At 45.6% G+C, this 23,857-nt stretch overlaps 1 pseudogene; it reads left to right on the top strand.

Moving 5' to 3' along the window:
* The first annotated feature begins 17,118 nt into the window (after window positions 1-17,118).
* Window positions 17,119-23,247, top strand: LOC147119768 (uncharacterized; annotated as a pseudogene).
* Window positions 23,248-23,857: the final 610 nt, after the last annotated feature.

The following is a 23,857-nucleotide window of genomic DNA, read 5'->3' as shown; positions in this document are numbered from 1 at the left end:
TGAGGAGCTAGGGTCCAAATTAAAAAGCCGAACATCAAAGCTAATAATCTCTGGATTGTTACCTGAGCCACATGCAAATTGGCATAGGGTGAAATAGATTGGCGAGTTAAATGCGTGACTCGTTTCATGGGGCACTGGCACCAGTACTGGGGAAAGAGAGGGCTGTTCCGTTTTGATGGCTCCATTGAAACCGTGGTGTGACCAATATTCAGATGAATAAGGCTGCAGATACGGCCTTAAAGTAAAAGTGGGAGGGTTCTAGTGAGCGGAAACGTACACAATCTCCAGAGAAAATGCAAGTCCATAGAGCCGTGTAGCCATTTGGATAAAGATAAGCAGTGTGTGAAAGGGCGAGACAAAGAGTTTTACAGTAATTATCCATCAGCAAATAAGGTCAAATCAGGGGAAAATGGTAAAAGGTTAAAATTAATGGCACTTTATTTGAATGCACGTAGCATTCATAACAAAATAAAGGAATTAATAGCACAAATAGAGATAAATTGAATTGATCAAATAGCCATTACGGAGACATGGTTGCAGTGCGATCAAAGTAGGGAACTAAATATTCCAGGGTACTTGACGTTTGTAAAAGACAGAAAAAATGGAAAAGGTGGATGTGTAGCCTTGATCATAAAGGATGACATAAGGCCAGTAGTGAGGAAGGATTATGGCTCAGAAGAGCAGGAAGTAGAATCAGTCTGGGTGGAGACACTAAATCACAAGGGACAGAAAATACTGGGGGGTTTAGTTTGAAGCCCCCCACCACCCCCGAACAGCAGGACAAGTCTGATGAATAAATAGGTGGAGCCTGTCACAATGGTAATACAATAATCATGGTGGACGTTAATCTTCATATAAATTGGACAAAATAAATTGGTAAAAGTAGTTTTGAGGACGAGTTCATGGAATGCATTCGAGACAGATTCCTGGAACAATACTTCATTGAACCCACCAGGAAAGAGTCAATTTTAGCTCTTGTCACGTGCAATGAGACAGGGTTAATTAGTAATCTCATAGTAAGGGAACCGTGGGTAAGAATGATCATAATATGATAGAATTTCACATTCTGTTCGAGAGTGACGTAATTAAGTATGAAACAGGAGTTGTAAACTTAAATAAATATAATTACAATGGTATGAGGGGCGAGTCCACGAAGGTAAATGGAAAAAATAAGTTAAAATGTATGATGGTCGTTAAGCAATGGTGAATATTTAAAGAAATATTTAATAATTCTCAACAAATATACATTCCATCATGAAATAAAACTCCACGGGAGAAATGATCCATCCGTGGATAAGTAATGATGTTCAGGATTGTATTAGATTAAAAGAAGAGGCTTATAATCTTTCCAAGAAGAGAAATAAGCTTGAGGATTGGGAGAGTTTTAGAAACCAGCAAATAATTAAAATTATAACAACACACAAAGGCTTCTCGAAAATATCCCATCGCCGATTTAATCTCGCCGCCTGAGCTGGCGTGGGTCAGTGGATAGGTCCCTGTGTTGGGGGAGGGCAGTGGCACGGGGGAGTGCAGCTTAGCTGCATTGTGCCAAATATTGATAAAGCGGACGAAAATACAATATGAGAGCAAGCTAGTAAGAATTAGCAAAACGGATTGTAAGAGCTTCTACAAATATATTAAAAGGAAGAAAGCAGTACATGTAATCGTGGGTCCCTTAGAGGCTGCGACAGTAGAAATTATAATGGGGAATAAGGAAACGGCGGAGACAGAAAAAAAATATTTTCTATCTATCTTCGGAGTGAAATGCACAAAATCATGCCAAAAATAATAGGGAGCCAAGGATCTAATTATCGTGAGGAACATAAAATAATTAATATTAGTAAAGAAAAATTATTGGATAAATTAAGGGGACTAAAATCCGGCTAATCCCATGGACCTGAAGGCCCACATCCTTGGGTTTTAAAAGGTTTGGCCGCAGAGATAGTGGATGCATTGGTTGTGATCTTCCTTAGATTCTGGAATGGTCGCAGTGGATTAGAAGGTAGAAAATGTATCAACCCCACTGAAGAAATGAAGGAGAGTGAAAACAGAGTACTACAAGCCAGTTTGTTATCGGTAAAATGTTGTTATGAAACTGAAAACAAGGCACGTATAAAATCATAATATGAAAAGCAGAGTCAACATGGTTTTATGAAAGCGAAATCTTTTCAAAAAATGTATCAGAATTTTTTGAGTATGTAACGAGTAGGGTAGATAATGGGTAACCAGTGGATGTAGTATATCTGGATTTCCAAAAGGCAGTCGATAAGGTGCCACATGAAAGTTTGCAAGGCAAGCTAAGGGTTCATGGGTTTGGGCGTTACATATTTTCGTGGATAGAGGATTGGTTCACCGACATAAAATAGAGAGGAGGGATAAACGTGTTCTTTTCCATTTAGTAGGTTGTAACTAGTGAGGATTCGCAAGGATCAGAGCATGGGCCTCAGTTATTCACAATCTATATCAATGAATTTGATGAAGTGGTCGAGTGCAACGTATCCAAGTTTGTTGCCGATATTAAGCTAGGGGGAAAGTAAGCTCTAAGGAGGATACAAAGAGCTTTTAAACGGATATAGACATTTTAAGTGAATGGGCAATCAGGTGGTAGACGGTGTATAATGTGGGGAAATATGAGGTTACTCACTTTGGTAGGAAGAATAGAAAAACAGGATTTTTTTTAAATGTAGAGACCCTATTAAATGTTTGTGTTCGGGAAAAAAAATAGGTGTCCTCGTGCAGGAAACACAAAAAGTTACCATGGAGGTACAGCAAACAATTAGGAAGGGAAATGGCATGTTGTACGTTATGACTAGGGTGTTGGAGTACAAGAGTAAGGAGGTCTTAAGACAATTGTACAGGGCTTTGATAAGACTACACCTGGAGTACTGTGTTTTGTTTACCTTATCTGAGAAAGGACATACAGGCCTTAGAGGCTGTGCAACGAAGGTTCACTAGCCTGATTCCTGGGATGGGCAGGTTGTCCTATGATGAGAGATTGGGTAAATTGGGCGTATACTCTCTGGAGATTAGAAGAACGAGAAGTGATTTCATTGAAACATATAAGATTCTGAGGTGGTTGACAAGATTGATGCTGAGAGGTTATTTCCCCTGGCTGGAGTGTCTAGAAGTAAGTGTCATAGTTCCAGGATAAGTGGTCGGCCATTCAAGACTGAGATGAAGACTAATTTTTTTCACTCAGAGGATTGTGAATCATTGCAATTCTCTGCCCAAGAGGGCTGTGGATGTTGAGTCTTTGAGTATGTTTAAGGCTGAGATAGATAGATTTTTGAACTGTAGCGGAATCTAGGGCTATGAAAATCGGGCGGTACAGTGGAGTTCAGGTCGGAGATCAGCCATGCTTTCATATGCTCAAGTATCTGGAGTGGGACTAGACTCTGAATCTTCAACCCTCTGACACAGAGGAAGTGGAGTTGAATGGTCACGAATTAAATTTGCTGGGATCCACGGAGCAGAGGTGGGTCTTATGGAGATTATTAATGTGAAGGAGGCATGAGAGAGTTGTGCAGGAAACTGTGGAGAGATGTGGTGGGTGTGTACAGTTGATAAGGGTGGAGTGAATGGTTGGGAGACGGTTAGCTGGGGATCGCAGGAACGGAAAACAGCAACAATGTCCGCTCAGAAGAAGTCCCCGATCTTGGAGATAAGGAAATCCATGAGCTGGTTGACAGTTCTCGGATTGTAGTTGAAAGAAAGCCGCCCACCGCATACCAATATGAACACATTTTAAATGAATCATTCCCGTGGGCGATCGCCCACGCATGCTGTGTGAATGCAGGTTTCTCTCTCAGTTTTCTCACCTTGTCTCCTGTTGGTGGTGCCTCGTGCTGGGTCCCGTTCGCCAGCACCAGTGGAAGCCCCGCCCCCTCCCCGTACCACACCAAGGTCGCCATTCTTCATGTTTGCCTCTGGACAGTGAGAGTGGACAGACTATTCGCCCAGTAGAGCGGGGATTCTGAGCTGAGACGGATCCTGTCTCCAGCCCATACTCACAAACGGGACAATCCCAGTAGGTGTGTCCCTGCATACCGATCAGGAACTTGCAATGTTTGTGTTTACAATTGACCAGGAAGACTCGTCCTAATTTTAACAACCAACATGTTGCCCCAGATCAAATCTCTTAACTGAGCATTAATGGGTTTCGAAGCCAGCATTTTCCGGCATGTGATGCCCAGTTCCTGCAATTACATATCAGCCTACAAATTCATCTCTGGCAGTGGCGCAAAAGGGCCATGTTGGATCTGCCGCCCGATAAACGCTGCACCTAATACTCAGAGCAACAATGGAATGAATAACAGGTGCTGCGGACAATTGGCGACAAATCCGATACACTCATTAAATGCTGCACCTGATTCTCAGTTCCACAATGGAATAGATATTAGGTGCTGCAAATAAAGGGCGGTTGATCTGATACCGCCCGTTTCGTGCTGCCACCCGAGATGAATTTCTAGGCCTTCCAGTTTAAAAAAAATATATGTTCTGAAGAATTTTGAAGGAAAACACAAGAAAGCTGCAATGTGATTCTAGTATTCAGATAAGAGTGTAGATATTTGGTGTGTTGATTCATTCTCATGGTGCGGGTGTCACTGTCAAGGCCGGTATTTATTGTCCATCCCTAGTTGCCCTGGGCTTTCTTCTTGCACCCCTGCGCTCCGTGTGTTGAAGTTACTCCCACAGTGGAGTTCCATGTCTTTGATGCAGCGATGACAAAGGGACGGCAATGTATTCCCCAGTCAGGATGGCGGGTGACTTGAGGTGATTGTGTTCCCTGCAACTGCTGCACTTGTCATTCCAGGTGGTGGAGTGCACAGGTTTGGGAGGTGCTGTCGATGAAGCCTTGGCGAGTTGCTGCAGTGCATCTTGTAGATGGTACACACTGCAGCCACGGTACGCTGGTGTTGGAGGGAGTGAATGTTTAACGTGGTATTGGGGTCCCAATTAAGCGGGCTGCTTTGTACTGAATGGTATTGAGTTTCTTGAGTTGTTGGAGCTGCACTCATCCAGGCAAATGGAGAGTATTCCATCACACTCCTGATTTGTGCCTTGTAGATGGTGGAGAGATTTTGCGGAGCTGGAGGTGAGCCACTCGCTGCAGAACAGCCAGCATCTGAAGTGCTGTTGCAGCCACGCCACCTTTGGGGCTGGTCCGGTTGTGTTTCTGATCAGAGATGACCCTCAGGATGTTGATGGGGGGCGTCTCGGTGATAGTTTGCCATTGGATATCATGGGAAGGTGCTCAAGTTCTCTTGTGTTGAAGATGTTCATTTCCAGACACTTGTGTGGCGTGAATGTTATTTGTCACATATCAGCCAAAGGCTGAATGCAGTCCAGTTCTTGCAGCATGCGGCCATGGTTGGCTTCGTTATCTGAGGAATTGCGAATGGATCTGAGCACTCTGCAGTTTTCAGCGAACATCCCCACTTCTGACCTTGTGATGGAGGAAAGGTCATTGATGAAGCAGCTGAACATAATTGGCCCCAGTAGACTGCCTTGAGGAACACCTGCAGCGATATCCTTGAGCCTTGTATGTAGAATGGTGTTCTTTCCATGGAAGGAGTTCAGCGAAGATTCACCAGGTTGATACCTGGGATGGCAGGAATGACGTATGAGGAGAGATTGGGTCGATTGGACTTGTAAACGCTGGAGTTTAGAGGAATGAGAGGTGATCTCATTGAAACTTATAAAATTCTGACAGGACTGGACAGATTATATGCAGGAAGGATGTTCCCGATGGTCGGGGAGTCCAGAACCAGGGGACACAGTCTATGGATAAAGGGTAGGCCATTTAGGACAGAAATTAGGAGGAATTTCTTCACCCAGAGATTGGTGAACCTGTGGAACTCTCTACCACAGAAGGCGGTGGAGGCCACTTCATTAAATATATTCAAGAAGGAGTTGGATATATTTCTTAAGGCTAAAGGGATCAATGGATATGCGGAGAAAGCAGGGACTGGGTACTCAACTTGGATGATCAGCCATGATCGCATTGAATGGTGGAGCAGGCTCGAGGGGCCAAATGGCCTACTTCTGTTCCTATCTTCTATGTTTCTATGTTTCTTTGAGCTTAGATCATTCGAATCCAACAATCACAACCATTTTGCTTTTTGCTAGGTAGGGCTCCAGCCATTGGAGAGTTCCCCCTCCCCACCCGCGATGATCCAAATTGACCACTGTCTTATTGTCTATGATATATCCATGAGTACATTTCAAGAGTGATTCATTGGCTGTAAACCATTTTCAGACTTCCTGAGATGGTGAACGTCGCTATATTTCTCTCCTTCGTTCTATATTCGGTCGAATGCACCCTTGATATTAAGGGCATTCCCTCTCACTCAACCTGTGGATTTCAACCCTTGTTTAATGTTGGACCGAGGCTGTAATGAGGTCTGGAGCGAAGTGGTTCTGGCGGAACCCAAACTGAGCCTAGTTGAGCTGGTTACTGGTGAATAAGTACTGCTTGATAGCGCTGTTGACCAGTCTTCCATTACTTTGTTGAGCATTGGGAGTAGGCCTGTGCAGCAGTAATTGTCCGGGTGGATGTTGTTTGTAGACACTATATACCTGGGCAGTTTTGCACACTGTTGGGTAGCTGTCAATGGCGGAACTTAAGAAAATACGTAGGAATACACAGGCCCATAGGAACCGGAACAAACCATTCAGCACCTCCAGCCTGCCCCGACATCTAATCAGCTCATGGCTGAGCTGTATATTAGCACCATTTACCCACCTTGTTTCCCTATCCCTTAATAACATTACCTAATAAAAATCTATCCGTCGCAGTTTTGAAGTTTTCAGTTGATCGAGCCTCAACAGATTTTTTAGGAGAGTTCCAGATTTTCACTACCCTTTGTGTGAAGAAGTGCTTCCTGACTTCATCCGATAATGTCATCGCTCTAATTGTTAGCTTCCGCCTGCTTTTCTGGATTCTTTAGCAGACGAAATAGGTTCCCTCTAACTAGCTTATTGAATCATTTAATCATATTAAACACCCAAGTTATATCAATCATAATAAGTAGGAACATAAGAAGTAGGAGCAGGGGTAGGCCATACGGCCACTCAGGCCTGCTCCGCCATTCAATAGGATCATGGCTGATCTGCACCTAGTCACACGTCCACATCCCTGCCTGCTCCCCATAACCCCTAATTCCCTTATCAGCTAGGAAACTCTCTATCTCCGTTTTAAATTTATTTAATGTAGCAGCTTCCACAGCACTCTGAGGTAGCAAGTTCCATAGATTTACTACCCTCTGAGTGAAGAAGTTTCTCCTCATCTCTGTTTTGAAACGGCAGCCCCTTATTCTAAGATTATGGCCCCTAGTTCTAGTCTCACCCATCAGGGGAAACATCCCCCCCTCACAATCTTATATATTTCGATAAGATCGCCTCTCATTCTTCTGAATTCCAATGAATAGAGGCCCAACCTACTCAACCTTTCATCATAAGTCAACCCCCTCATCCCCGGAATCAACCGATTGAACCTTCTCTGAACTGTCTCGAGAGCAAGTGTATCTTTTCTTACATATGGAAACCAAAACTGTACGCAGTATTCCATGTGTGGCCTCACCAGTGCCCTGTATAACTGAAGCAAGACTTCCCTGCTTTTATACTCCATCCCCCTTGCAATAAAAGCCAAGATTCCATTGGCCTTCCTGATCACCTGCTGTACCTGCATACTAACCTTCTGTGTTTCATGCAGCAGGACCCCCAGATCCCTTTGTACGGTAGCAATTTGCACCTTCTTTCCATTTAGATAATAACTGGCTCTTTGATTTTTTTCTGCCAAAGTGCATAACCTCACACTTTCCAACATTATATTCCATCTGCCAAATTTCTGCCCACTCATTTAGCCTGTCTATGTCCTTTTGCAGGTTTTTTTATGTTTTCCTCACTCATTGCTTTCCCTCCCATCTTTGTATCGTCGGTAAACTTGGATATGTTGCACTTGGTCCCCTCCTCCAAATCGTTAATATAGATTGTAAAGAGTTGGGGTCCGGTCACTGACCCCTGCAGAACAAGACCAGTTACTGATTGCCAACCCGAGAATGAACCATTTATCCCCACTCTCTGAATTCTGTTAGATAGCCAATCTTCCACCCATGCCAGTATGTTACACCCAATCCCGTGATGCTTTATCTTGTGCAATAATCTTTTGTGTGGCACCTTGTCAAATGTCTTTTGGAAGCCCAAATGCACCACATCCACTGGTTCCACTTTATTCGCCCTGTTTGTTACGTCCTCAAAAAATTGTAGCAAATTCGTCAAACATGACTTCCCCTTCATAAAACCATGCTGACTCTGTCCGATTAAATTATGTTCATACAAATGTCCTGTTACTGCTTCCTTAATAATGGACTCCAACATTTTACCAACCACAGATGTTAGGCTAACTGGTCTATAGTTTCCAGCCTTTTCCCTACCTCCCTTTTTAAACAAGGGCATTACATTAGCAGTTTCCAATCTGCTGGGACCTTTCCTGAATCCAGGAAGTTTTGGAAAATTACCACCAATGCATCCGCAATCGCTACCAGTACTTCTCTCAAGACCCTAGGATGTAAGCCATCAGGTACTTGCTAGTCTATACGAAGTCTGTGCTAACTGTCCTCAATATTTAACACTTTTTGCCCCGTATCATTCTGGCGAATCTGTGCTGCACCCACTCCAAGCACAATCTATCCTTCCTGAGGTGCGGCACCAAGAACTGATGAGGCTCAAGGGGCTGAATGGCCTGCTCCTGTTCTTATGTTGATATGCATGTGGTGCAGTGTTGTAGCTTTACCAGGTTGACGCCTTATGTTTAGGTGATACTTCTCGGCTGCCTTTGAAACAGTTCCCATTGAACCAGCTTGATGGTGATGAAGGAGTGAGGGGTTTGAGTTACGGATCGTGGTGTACTAAAATTTTGCTTTTGCTGATGGCTCACAGCGCATCATGGATGCACAGATTTGAGCTTCTACATCTCTTCTTGATCTATCCCACATAGTGCAGTGGTAGTGTCGTGCAACACAATTGAGGGAGTCGTCAGTGTGAAGACGGGACTTTGTCTCCACGAGGCCTGTGCGATCGTCACTTCTACCAATGCTGTCATGGAAAGATACATCCTTGAAAGACAGATTCGTGTGGACGAGGTCGAGTACGTTATTCTCCCGTGTTGGCTCTCACCACAAGCACACTCTGGCAGATATGTCCTTCAGGACGCGATCAGCTTGGTCAGTGGTGTTACTAACGAGCCACTCTTGATGATAGACATTTAAATCCCCCCACTCACAGTATATTCTGTGCCCTTGCTATCCTCAGTGCTTCTTCCAGTGATGTTGAACATGGAGGAGCACTGATTCATCAGCTGATGGTGGGCGGTAGGTGGCAATTAGCAGGAGGTTGCGTTGCCCATGTTACAGCAGAAGGCATGTGCTGTCAGGGGATACAGCATTTACACCCTGACTGTAGACCACTGTACCCAGATCTCTGGTGGGTCTGTCCTACTGGTGGGACAGGACATACCCAAGGATGGTACTGCAGGAGTTCTGGACCTTGGCTGAAATGCATGATTCTGAGAGAATGAGCAAGTTTGTGAGGCAGCTCTCCCATCTTTGGCACCGGTCCCCAGATGTTAGTGAGGAGGAATTTGCAGTTTGGACCGGGCTGGGTGTGCCTTTGTCACCTCCGAATTCAATGCCGAGGTCGCTGCCGAATGGGCCACCCGGTGATATTCTTTTGTTTCTTTCCAGCTGTTTGATACAACGGCTTGGGTTGCTCGACCCCATCAGAGGGCACTTATGAGTCATCCATGTTTGTGTTGGATTGGAGTCACATGTAGGCCAGACCGAGTGAGGAAACTGGTTACCTTCCCAAAAGAACATAAAGCTTCCCTTTAACAGTGTGTGACCTCGATTTTATCCATTCTATTGCACAAATATAAAGGTAAAATCGACTGCATTAACTTGTTTCTTCAATGATTGTAAGTAACATTAAGCTGATCTAACTAACGTAAATAGTGATGTCACCTAACTTGTTTGCTCAATGACTGCAACTAACTTTAATGGTGATGTCATCTAATTGTGTCTCGGAGGGTTCACATCAGGTATAATAAGTGATCCTTTGAATGTCGAACAGAGCGCGTGTGGGATCCCGAACAGACATCCCTGTTTCTCACAGGAAATGCACTCTGTGCCCAGAGGCCTAGTATATGCCTTTTACGACACTGCCCTTGCAGCTATCGCTGTTCCAGGTAAAGTATTGCAGTAAGTTATTCATTATCTAATTAAATGTTAGCCTTTATCTCAAGCGGGCTGGAATATTAAAACTCTGCTTGGACAACATCTGAGGAACTGTGGTCAGTTCTGGGCACCGCATCTCAGGAAGGATCTATTGGCCTTGGAGGGGGTGCAGCACCGAATCACCAGAATATTACCGGGTTGAGAGGGTTAAATTATGAGAACAGGTTGCGTAATCGTGGTTTCTATTCCGGACTAAAGAAAATGCGTGTTTAAGATGATAAAGTGATTTGTTGGGGTAGAGGCAATATTTTTCCCTCTGGTGGGCAAATCCAAAAGACGGGGCATAATCATAAAATTAGTGCCAGACCGTTCAGTGTCGATGTCAGGAAGCACTTATTCACATACTGGATAGCGGAAAAAACTGTTGAGGCTAGGACAATTGAAAATGTCAAAACTCAGATTGATAGATTTTAGTTAAGAAACGATATTAAGGGTAGCACTGTTCCAACGAAGCTCAATGTATGCTCGAGGAACAGTACCTCATCTTTCAATTAGGAACTTTACAGCCTTCTGGAATAAACACTGAGTTCAGCAAATTCACAGCATTAACTCTGCCCCCAATTCCCTGACAGCATGTGCTGATTCAGTCATTCTCCTTTACTCCTCCTCTAGACCCATCTTTTGTTCCTTTACTTGTCCCATTGCCACCACCTTTTGCTTTGCACCATCCTCCCTTTTGTCATTTAATCTCTCCAGCCTCCCACCCTATCACAGACCTTCCCTTTTATTCATTCCTCCCGTCCCCACTGTCCCTGCCTCGGTACTTGCTTAAAACCTGTTTTGTCAGTGAAATAATCCAGTTCAGATGAAAGGTCTACGACATAAATATTAGCTCGGTTTACCTCTCCAGAGATGCTGCCTGACCTGCTGATTATTCCCAGCATTTTCTGTTTTCCTTTCAGATTTCCAGCATCCGCAGTATTTTGCTTTCGTGAGGATATTAACGGATTTGGAAACAAGGCGGTTAAATTGAGTTAAGTTACACATCAGTCATGATCTCATTGAAAGATGGAACAAGCTGGAGGGGCTGAATGTCCTCCTCCTCTACCTATGTTCCTCATCTGTTAATCGGTTATGAAACAAGCAGTGAACGCCAACAGGTGTAACATTGTGTAGAATGCAGAAACCCGGCTCATCTTTTCAAAGACAATCCCACTATTGAATGGAACAGCCCTCGGATAATGTCAGTGGAAGCTGGGGACGGTGAACGTTATCTTCTGACCACTTCAGAATTGAACACACTGTGAGGACACTAAGGGACATCAATTAATAGACATGGCTGTAGGAATTACAGTCAATTTCTGTTTATCATGCATTAACAATTTTAATAGCGGATTTAATTATGAATTCAATGAGTTACTTGGATTTCAAAATGATGTCGTTCCTGGGAGAGTTTCGCAAATGCTTTAGTCACTAAATAACAACTGATGAATTAATTTAATAAGTAATGAAACAGTGATTTGGTTTGAAGGAACGAACTGATGGAATGTACGTTACATCTCTATGCATTACTGATAATTTGGAACAAGAACATCCACACTGTGCTCCTGCTCCCATCCGTTCGGTTTATCTCTCCCTGCTCTCCCCATCCATTTGGTTTCTCACTCGCTGCTCTCCCCATCCGTTCAGTTTGTCTCTCCCTGCTCTCACCACGTGTTCGGTTTCTCTCTCCCTGCTCTCTCCATCCGTTTGGTATATCTCTCCGTGCTCTCTCCATCCGTTCAGTTTATCTCTCCCTGCTCTCCCCATTCGGTTGTTTTATCTCTCCCTGCTCTCCACATCCATTCAGTTCCTCTCTCACTGCTCTCTCCATCCGTTCGGTTTATCTCTCCCTGCTCTCCCCATCCGTTCGGTTTAACTCTCGCTGCTCTCCCTGTATGTTCAGTTTATCTCTCCCTGCTCTCCCCATCTGTTTGGTTTATCTCTCCCTGCTCTCCCCATCCGTTTGGTTTGTCTCTCCCTGCTCCCTCCATCCATTCGGTTTATCTATCACAGCTCTCCCCATCTGTTTGGTTTATCTCTCACTTCTCTCCCCATCCGTTCGGTTTAACTCTCGCTGCTCTCCCTGTATGTTCGGTTTATCTCTCCCTGCTCTCCCCATCCGTTCAGTTTATCTCTCCCTGCTCTCCCCATCCGTTCGGTTTCTCTCTCCCTGCTCTCCCCATCCGTTCGGTTTCTCTCTCCCTGCTCTCCCCATTCATTCGGTCCGTTCAGTTGATATCACTTTTCTCCCAAACTAGCTGCTCCGGTGCAACTCCAGTCACCCCGAGCGCTCTATCTGATTCTCGAAGATTCCAATTCTAACTGTGACACCCAGTCCTTACTCAAACATTCGTTCCAGCCCTTGCGTTCCTCCTTTAGATTCGAGACACATTCCAGACCACCAGATCCCCCGGCTCACTTTTACTCCATCATCCATTTGGAAATCCGAATGTAGTCCAGAAATTTCCCTTTCCCGATCTCACTGTGGCTCCATTTACCGCTTCCCAATGACCCTGGATATTCTATGACGTGCCCTTCCGTTGGATTGCGTGTATTTATTTCCAGCTGTATGATTTTAGTTCAGTTAGTAGAGCTCTGGCCTCTTAGTCCGAGAGTTATCAGTTTAACATCCCACTCCAGGATCATAAGCCAAAGTCATGATTGACATTCGGAAAGTTCACTGGTTGCTTCTTGAGATGAAGGGGCTGCCTATTGAACAAAGGTTGAGCAGGCTGGTCCTATACGCATTTGAGTTTAGAAGAATGAGAAGTGATCTTAAAGAAATATATACGTTTCTGAGGGGGCTTGATATGATAGATGCAGGGAGCATGTTTCCCCTCGTGGGGAAATCTAGGACTAGGGGGCATATTTTAAGGATAAGGGGCCGCCCCTTTTAAACGGAGATGAGGAGGGATTTCTTCCTTCAGAGGGTCGTGAAACTTTGGAATTCTCTACCCCAGAGAGCGGCAGAGGCTCTGTCATTGAATATATTCAAAGCGGAGATAGAAAGATATTTGAGCTATCGGATAGTCAAAGGTTAATGGAAGCGGGCTTGAAACTGGAGTTGAGGCCAAGATCAGAGAAGCCATTATCTTCTTGAATGGCGAAGCAGTCTCGAGGGACCGAATGGCCTACTCCTGCTCATATTTCTTATGTTCTTATGTCCTTATGAAGTATTGAGGGAGCGCTGCATTGTGCAAAATGTGGTTCTCCCGCGAGACGTTTAACCGATATTCCAATTAGGTGATTGGGATGGAAGTTCCCAGATTGTATTGGACTATGGAAGGAAGGCTGACAGATCTCATGCTGCTTACATTATTTTCTCAACCATTGCCGCCATTCCTAGACTAGCTGATTAATGGTCTCACTGCTGTTTGTGGGGCCTGGCTCATACAGACTGGCTGCAAGTCTGTCAAGGTGAAACGGTTCTAACATATTGAGAGACCTGTCATGGGGTCACATCAATATATGGTTCCACAATCTTTGTTTCATTGGTGTAATATTCATTTTCAATTTGTTTAGATTTTTATTCTATTTGTTACTACGTTTATTGTGTGTTTTTAGTTCAGTATCTTAAATCTACATGCATTACTTAATAATTCATTTTATTCATCATTACCCAAGCGACACTATGAAATTATTTGAAATTTCCGTTCATTTTAATGGTTTTTTTCCCCAATGAGTTGAAGTATTATTTTGCATTCTCCCGAGGCCTCTATTGTTTCTCAGCTCGACCTTGGATAATTTTATCATTTTTCATCACTACAACTATGAAAGCTGGGACTTAGGATCATAGTAACATGACTTGGCCATTAAACCCCTCGAGCCTGTTCTACCATTCAATGAGATCATGTCTGATCTCTAGAAACTTCATAGAATTCTGGTCAATATATGACTTCTGCTGGGAGTCTATTCTACAATGTTTTGTCCCCTTCTGTCCCTCTTTACAGTTAATTTAGTGGCGATTGTGATCCTGTCCCGAGGAAGGTGTGGTCTCTCCAGATTTATCACTTGGTACCTGGTGTCCATGGTGGTGATGGATCTCCTGGTCATTATCACCGCAGTGAAATTAAACCGAATTCCTAGTATTTATTTTCCAGCTAGTCCATTACTCCCATGTGTCGTCTCAGCATTGCATTAACTTATGCATCTAGAGACAGTTCTGTCTGGTTAAAGGTCGCCTTCACCTTTGATCCATTTGTGGCCATTTGTGGCCAGAAGTTAAAACAAAATATTTTACCGAGAAAATGGCGGCCGTGTTTATATGGACCGTCTGTGCGCTGAGCTTTTTAATTAGTATCCCCTGGTACTTTATACATGAACCCATCATCATAATTGACAATGCCCCATGGTAATGCAGACTGAAAGAAATCCGTTATACTTCTCCCGTATGGGCAGCTTTTCAATGGAGTGACCATATTTAAACCCCTTGTCTCCCGTTCCTGTTGATTCATCTGCTCAATGCTCTCACCGTCAGACACATTCTAGCGGTCAGGAGAGCCCGCAGGAGGCTCCGAACCCAAAGCAATGGAGAGAATCAGAGTGACACAGAGATGGAGAGCGGGAGAAAGTTCATCGTTTTACTGTTCACCATCTCGGGAAGTTTTATACTGTTGTGGATGGCGTATGTTTTACAGTTCTTTTATGATCGATTTACAAATGATTATAAAATCAACGGTTTCAGTGACCTCAAATGTATTCTCCGAGAAAGTGCAAATATGCTTCAGCTGTTGAGTTTTTGCACCAACACATTTAATTATGCAGTGATTCAGAGCAAATTCAGGGAAGAGTTCAAGAGTAAGGTAAAATATCCGCTGTATCTAATAGGTAATTTAATTAAATAAAGTGAGAAACGTAAGTTCCAGCAGAAAATATACATTATCGGAGTTGCTCTAGCCTGCTTTAATTTTGCAGAACATTATTTTCCGCCGCTGAGAATGGATTGATGCAAACAGGAAACATTTCACTGTTTGGTGATGTACAAAAATCACAATATATATTTAAGTAAAGATATGATTCCAACAGTGGATTGTGTACTGTGGTGCTGTGCAATGGGACAGGAGAACATACAACCCAATTTACTGAGAAGCGACCTTCCTGTACAAGAGTCACAAAGATCACAATTTACTGACAGGTGACCTTCCTGCTGCAGAGAAACAAAGATCCCAATTTACTGACAGCTGACCTACATGTACCAGAGAACAAACATCCCAATTTATAGACAGGTGACCTTCCTGTACCAGAGACACAAACATCCCAATTTACTGATAGGTGACCTTCCTGTACCAGAGACACAAATCCCAATTTATTGACAGTTGACTTTCCGTTACCAGAGGCACAATCATCCCAATTTACAGACAAGTGACCTTCCTGTAATAGAGAGACAAACATCCCAAAATACAGACAGGTGAACTTCCTGTACCAGAGAAAAAAAGAATCCCAATTTACTGACAGGTTATCTTCATGTACCAGAGACACAAACATCCCAATTTACTGACAGGTGAACTTCATGTAACAGTGAAATAAACATCCCAAAATACAGACAGGTGACCTTCCTGTACCAGAGAAAAAAAGAATCTCAATTTACTGACAGGTTATCTTCATGTACCAGAGACACAAACATCCCAATTTACTGACAGGTGAACTTCATGTAACAGTGAAATAAACATCCCAAATTACTGACAGGTGACCTTCCTATACCAGAGCCACAAACATCGCAATATTTTACAGGAAATGTAGGAAACGACAGATCGCTAACTGAAGTACTGAGTTCGAGTCAGTCCGATAATGAAACGAAGTTTATTGTAAACTAGAGAACAAACAATGGCATGCAGGAGAAACAATCAACAGGTCTTTTCTTAATGCAGGCTTCACGAGCTCTGAGCTGGGAACCGCCCAGTCTGACGTCATGACGTCATCACGTTTCCCGCTGTTCGGGACGTCACGGCACCAACGTGATGACGTCATCGCGCTGGTTCTGGGACCAACCCAGAACTGGCTATTTACATACAGTAAACAACTTAGGTGCTGTAGCACTCTTGTTAAAGGCAGTTATACAGTTATACAGGAATCCCTTGATGGCTTTGCCACAACAGGAGGTTTTCCTGTACCAGAGAAACAATCATCCCGAATTACAGGTAGGTGAACTTCCTGTACCAGAGATAAACTCATCCCAATTTACTGACAGGTGACCTTCCTGTGCCAGAGACACAAACATCCCAATTTACTGACAGGTGAACTTCCTGTAGCAGAAACATAAACGTCCCAATTTACTGACACGTGGCATTCCTGTACCAGAGACACAAACATCGCAATTTACTGACAGGTGACCTCCCTGTACCACAGGCAAACACATCCCAATTTACTGACAGGTGGCATTCCCGTACCAGAGACACAATCATCCCAAAATTCAGACAGGTGAACTTCCTGTACCAGAGACACAATCATCCCAATTTCCTGAAAGGTGAACTTCCTGTAAGAATGACACAAACATCCCAATTTACAGAAAGTTGATTTTCCTGTACCAGAGACACAAGCATCCCAGTTTACTAACATGTGAACTGCCTGTAGCAGAGGCACACACATCCCAATTTAAAGGCATGTTACGTGTGGTAAACCACTAATCTCCCTGTACAGAACATGTCTGGGCATGCCTCAGCTGGCTCCGCCCCTGGCTCCACCCCTAAGGTGATTGACCTCCAGTCCCCCTGGCTTTAAGGATCGGTCTACCAGCAGAGGCATGCTCGTATTCTTTTGTTAATAAAAGCCTACTTGTTATAAGTTTAACTCTTAGTCTTCTGGAGTTATTGATGGCGCATCAATTTTATTAACAAATGGTTTTGAAATGGAGCAAATCCTGAAACCGGAACGCTTGGAACTGGACCCTCAAACGGCGGATGCATGAAATAACTTCGAGCACTGGCTGAGCTGCTTCGAAGCATTCCTGCAGGCCTCCAGCACTACCGTCAGTACCGAAGCCGACAAACTGCTAGTACTGAACTCACGGGGGAGCCACCAAGTATATTCGATTATCCGAGACATTGTATCCTACACGGCCGCTATCACGATACTAAAAGAACAATATACTAAGCCAGTCAACGAGGTCTACGCTAGACACCTCCTGGCTACCCGCAAACAGCGACCCGGGGAATCAGGTGACGAATACCTACAGTCACTGAGAGTCCTCAGCCGGGAGTGCAAGTGAAAATCGGTGACGGCCGCGGAAAATACTGATGACCTAATCAGAGACGCCTACGTCGCCGGCATCAGGTCCAGCTACACTCGACAGAGGCTGCTAGAGCAAAGTGGTCTCAACCTGCAGAAGGCTGTGGCCCTTGCTAACTCGCTGGACGTGGCCCTCCGAAATATGGATGCCTACCCCCCCGACCATACGGCCCTCCCCGCCCCGTGGATATTGCGGGGGCCGCCATCTTGGGATAAGGTAAGGCCACAGGCCTGCGCCAAGCCAACACCACCATGGCCCACCTGCAGCCCAACTACAGCTGCGATGTCCAGAGGCTCAAAGTGCTATTTCTGTGGCCAGGCCAAGCACCCCAGACAACACTGCCCGGCGAAGGACGCGATCTGTTCCAAATGCGGAAGAAAGGGGCACTATGCCAAAATGTGCAGGGCAAAACCGACCAACACCAGCAGCGCCGCGTGTGAGCCGTGCAGGACGCCATCTTGGACACCACCAGCCGCGTGTGAGCCGTGCAGGCCGCTATCTTGGACATCACCAGCCACGTGTGAGCGGTGCGGGCCGCCATCTTGGACGTCACTTTGGGACCAGGCCCCTGACTCCCCCACTGCCTTGCGCGAGTACAACAGCGACCCACCGACCTCAACGATGGCCTCCATCATCCTGGACCAATCCAGGCCTCACCAACTGGCCAGGTCCACGATGGACATCAAGGTAAACGGTCACGCAACAAACTGCCTATTTGACTGCGGGAGCACGGAGAGCTTTATCCACCCCGACACGGTGCGACGCTACTCCCTATCAGTCATGCCCACGCGCCACCGGGTCTCTATGGCCTCCAAGTCCCATACGGCGGACGTCGACAACTACTGTGTAGCGACCCTGACAGTAATGGGCACAGAGTACAAAGACTTTAAACTCCTTGTCCTGCCACAGCTCTGCGCTGCTGTGCTACTGGGACTGGATTTCCAGTGCCACCTAGAGAGTGTCACGATGGCGTACGGCGGGCCCCTGCCCCCACTTACAGTCTGCAGCCGGCAAAATTTAAAACAACCGCCACGCACAATATGCAGCCTATCCACCCAGAAAGTCAGCCCCCCCGCCGTTGTTTGCTAATCTCGCCCACGACTGCAAGCCCAACGCAACAAAAAGCAGGCGGTACAGTGCCGGGGATAGAAGCTTCATTAAAATAGAAGTAGAGAGACTCCTGCAGGAGGGGATTATCAAGGGCAGCACCAGCCCATGGCGAGCCCAAGTAGTGGTCGTGAAGACCGGTGAGAAACAGTGCCTGGTCATTGACTACAGTCAAACAATCAATAGGTATACCCAATTAGATGCAAACCCCCTTCCCCGCATATCTGATATGGTCAATCAGATTGCACAGTACTGGGTATTCTCTACCATTGACCTGAAGTCGGCATTCCACCAACTCCCTATCAGGCCTGAAGACCGCCAGTATACTGCCTTCGAGGCAAGCGGCCGCCTCTACCAGTTCCTCAGAGTTCCCTTCGGCGTTACCAACGGGGTCTCAGTCATCCAAAGGGAGATGGACTGGATGTTTGAACAGAACATGCTGCAGGCCACTTTTCCCTACCTGGACAATGTCACCATCTGCGGCCATGACCAGCAGGGTCATGACGCTAATCTAGAAAAATTCCTCCGAACAGCCCAGCGCATAAATTTGACATACAACAAAGAAAAGTTTATGTTTCACACCACCCGCCTCACTATCCTTGGCTGTGTAGTGGAAAACGGAGTCATCGGCCCCGACCCCGACCAAATGCGCCCCCTTCTGGAACTACCCCTGCCTCACTGCCTCAAAGCCCTGAAGAGATATCTGGGGTTTTTCTCTTATTATGTCCAATGGGTGCCCAATTACGCGAACAAAGCCCGGCCCCTTATCAAGTCAACCTCCTTCCCCCTGGCGGCAGAGGCCCGCGCAGCCTTCACCCGCATAAAAGAGGACATTGCAAAGGCTACAATGCACGCCGTGGACGAGTCCATCCCTTTCCAAGTGGAGAGCGATGCATCTGACTTCGCCCTGGCCGCAACCCTTAACCAGGCAGGGAGACCAGTGGCCTTCTTTTCACGAACCCTCCAGGGCCCCGAAATTAGACACTCCTCAGTCGAAAGGAGGCTCAGGCTATAGTGGAGGCTGTACGGCATTGGAGGCATTACCTGGCCGGTAAACGCTTCACCCTGCTCACTGACCAATGATCAGTAGCATTTATGTTCAATAACAAGCAGAGGGGCAAAATCAAAAACGACAAGATATTGCGGTGGAGGATCGAATTATCCACGTACAATTAGGATATCTTACACCGGCCCGGGAAACTTAATGAGCTCCCGGACGCCCTATCCCGGGGAACATGTGCCAACGCACAGGTCGATAGGCTACGGGCCCTCCACAACGATCTCTGCCACCCAGGGGTCACCAGGTTTTTCCACTTCGTTAAGGCCCGCAACCTGCCTTACTCCATCGAGGAGGTCAGGACCATGACCAGGAACTGCCAAGTCTGTATAGAATGCAAACCGTACTTTTATAGGCCAGACAGGGTGCACCTGATAAAAGCCACACGCCCCTTCGAGCGCCTAAGCGTAGATTTTAAAGAGCCCCTCCCCTCCTCTGACCGCAACACGTACTTCCTCAACATCATTGCCGAGTACTCCCGTTTCCCGTTCGCTATCCCCTGCCCGGACATGACCAGCGCCACAGTCATCAAATGTCTCAATGACATCTTCGCCATATTCGGTTTTCCCAGCTACATCCACAGTGACAGGGGCTCGTCGTTCATGAGCGACGAGCTGCGCCAGTACCTGCTTGAAAAAGGGATAGCCACGAGCAGGACCACCAGCTACAACCCCCGGGTTAACGGACAAGTAAAAGGGAGAACACGACAGTGTGGAAAACCGCCATGCTAGCCTTAAAGTCCAGAGGCCTCCCAACCTCCCGCTGGCAAGAAGTCCTCCCCGATGCACTTCACTCCTACGGTCACTACACTGTACCGCCACGAACGCCACCCCTCAGGAGAAAATGTTTGTCTTCCCTAGGAAATCCACCTCGGGGACACCGCTACCGCCATGGCTGACGTCTCCAGGGCCCGTCTAGCTCAGGAAGCACGTGAGGAGCCATAAAACAGACCCCCTGGTCGAAAGGGTCCACCTCCTCCACGCCAACCCACAATATGCATATGTGGCGTATCCTGATAGGCGGGAGGACACGGTCTCCATACGAGACCTCGCACCCGCAGATGCCACCAGAAACACCATTACCCACTACTCATTACCATTACCCACTACCATTACCCACGACACACCCCTAGAAGGGAATCCACATCTAACCCAAGTAGACGGCACGCCAGTGCCCTGTGACCCACCCTTATACACCCACCGACCCCGCACCCATGAAAACGACATGCCAGTGCTCCGGCCCACGCGGGAAACGGCCGCAGGAAAAGAACCACCGCACCCGGCACCACGATGATCACTACGGCAGACAAGACCCCCGGAGAGACTTGCCTGTACGAACTTCTGAGACACTTCACCCTGCCGGACTCATTTTAAACAAGGGGTGAATGTGGTAAACCACTAATCTGCCTGTACAGAACATGTCTGGGCATGCCACACCTGGCTCCACCCCTGGCTCCACCCCAAGCCCAGGTATAAAGGTGATTGACCTCCAGTCCCCCAGGCTTCAAGAATCGGTCTACCAGCAGAGGCATGCTCGTATTCTTTTGTTAATAAAAGCCTACTTGTTATAAGTTTAACTCTTAGTCTTCTGCAGTTATTGATGGCGCATCATTACTTTCCTGTACCACTGAAACAAACATCCCAATTAACTGAGAGGTGACCGTGCTGTGCCAGAGACATAAATATCCCAATTTACTGAAAGGTGAACTTCCTGTAAGAATGACACAAACATCCTAATTTACTGACAGGTGACCTTCCTGTACCAGAGACACAAACATCCCAATTTACAGACAGGTAACCTTCCTGAAACAGAGACACAAACATCCCAATATACAGACAAGTGAAATTCCTGTACCACAGACACAAACAGCACAAGTTACTGACAGGTGAGCCTCCTGTGCCAGAGGCACAAACATCCCAATTTCCTGAGAGGAGACCTTCCTCTACCGAAACAAAACTTTCCAATTTACTGACAGGAGATCTTCCAGTGCCAGACAAAACCAATCCCAATTTACTGCCTGGTGAATTTCCTGTACCAGAGACACGAACATCCCAATTTACTGCCTGGTGAACTTCCTGTACCAGAGACACAAGCATTCCAATTTACTGACAGGTAACCTTCCTGAACCAGAGACACAAACATCCCAATTTACTGCGTGGTGAATTTCATGTACCAGAGACACAAACATCCCAATTTACTGACAGGTGACATTCCTGTACCAGAGACACAAAAATCCCAATTTACTGATAGATAGCATTCCTGTACCAGCGACATAAATATCCCAATTTACTGACAGGTGAACTTCCTGTACCAGCGACATAAATATCCCAATTTACTGACAGGTGAACTTCCAGTACCAGCGACACAAAAATCCCAATTTACTGACAGTTGGCATTCCTTTATCAGTGTCACAAATATTCCAATTTACACACAGGTGACCTTCCTGTAATAGAGAAACAAACATCCCAAAATAGACACTGGTGTCTTTCCCGTACCAGAGACAAAAACATCACAATTAACTGACAGGTTATCTTCCTGTACCAGAGACACAAACATCCCAATTTACAGCAGGTGAACTTCCAGTACCAGAGACACAAAAATCCCAAGTTAATGGCACGTGACCTTCTTGTACCACTGAAACAAACATCCCAATATTCTGACAGGTGAAATTCCTGTACCAGAGACAGAAACATCCCAAAAAACTTAATGGAGATCGTCCTGTATCAGAGAAACAATCATTCCAAATTACAGGTAGGTGATTTTCCTGTACCAGCGACAATAACATGCCAACTAACTGACTGCCGTCCTTCCTGTACCAGAGACACAAACATCCCAATTTACTGACAGGTGGCATTCCTGTAGCAGAGCCATGAACATCCCAATTTATTGACAGTTGACATTCCCGTACCATTGAAACAAACATCCCAATGTCCTGACTGGTGAACCTCCTGTCCCAGAGACTCAAACATCCCAATATTCTGACAGGTGAACTTCCTGTACCAGAGACACAAACATGCCAATTTACTGACAGGTGGCATACATGTACCAGAGACACAAACAATCCAATTTACTGATAGGTGACCTTCCTGTACCAGAGACACAAATGTCCCAATTTACTGACAGGTGGCATTCCTGTAGCAGAGACACAAACATCCCAATTTACACACATGTGACGTTCCTGTACCAGAGACACAAATATCACAATATACTGACAGGTGGCATTCCTGTACCAGAGACACAAACATCCCAATTTACATACAGGTGAACGTCCTGTACCAGAGACAGAAACATCCTAATTTACTGAGAGGTGAACTTCCTGTACCAGAAACAACATCATCCCAGTTTAAAGGCATGTGACCTTCCTGAACCACTGAAACAATTATCTCAGTAACTGACACGGGGCATTCCTGTACCAGAGACACAAACATCCCAATTTACTGACAGGTGACCTCCCTGTACCAGAGGCAAAAACATCCCAATTTACTGAAAGGTTGCATTCCTGTGCCAGTGACACAATCATTCCAAAATACAGACAGGTGTTGTTCCTGTACCAGAGACACAAGCATCCCAGTTTACTGATATGAAAAATTCCTGAACCAGAGGCAAGGCAGAAACCCCCCCAATTAATGGCATGTTACTTTCCTGTACCACTGAAACAATCATCCCAATTAACTAACAGGTGACCATCCTGTGCCAAAGACATAAACATCCCTATTTACTGACAGGTAACCTTCTTGTACCAGGGACACAAGCATCCCAATTTACTGACAGCTGACCTACATGTACCAGCGAAACAAACATCCCAACTTACAGACAGGCGACCTTCCTGTACCAGAGACACAAACATCCCAATTTACTGACAGGAGACATTCCTGTACCGAAACAATATATTCCAATTTTCTGACAGGTGAACTTCCAGTACCAGACAAAAAAAAATCACAATTTACTGCCTGATGAACTTCCTGTACCAGAGACACAAACATTCCAATATACTGCCAGGTGAAATTTCTGTACCAGAGATACAAACATCACAATTCACTGACAGTGGACCAAATTGTGCCAGAGAAACAAACATTCCAATTTACTGACAGGTGACATTCCTGTACCAGAGACATAAACATCCCAATTTACTGACAGCTGAACTTCCTGTACCAGCGACACAAAATCCCAATTTACTGACAGATGACATTTCTT

Source organism: Somniosus microcephalus, chromosome 4, assembly GCF_052327205.1.
Source record: "Somniosus microcephalus isolate GS21.2 chromosome 4, FLI_Smic_1.0, whole genome shotgun sequence".
Lineage (NCBI taxonomy): Eukaryota > Metazoa > Chordata > Chondrichthyes > Squaliformes > Somniosidae > Somniosus > Somniosus microcephalus.
This window is presented reverse-complemented; position numbering and strand designations above follow the sequence as displayed.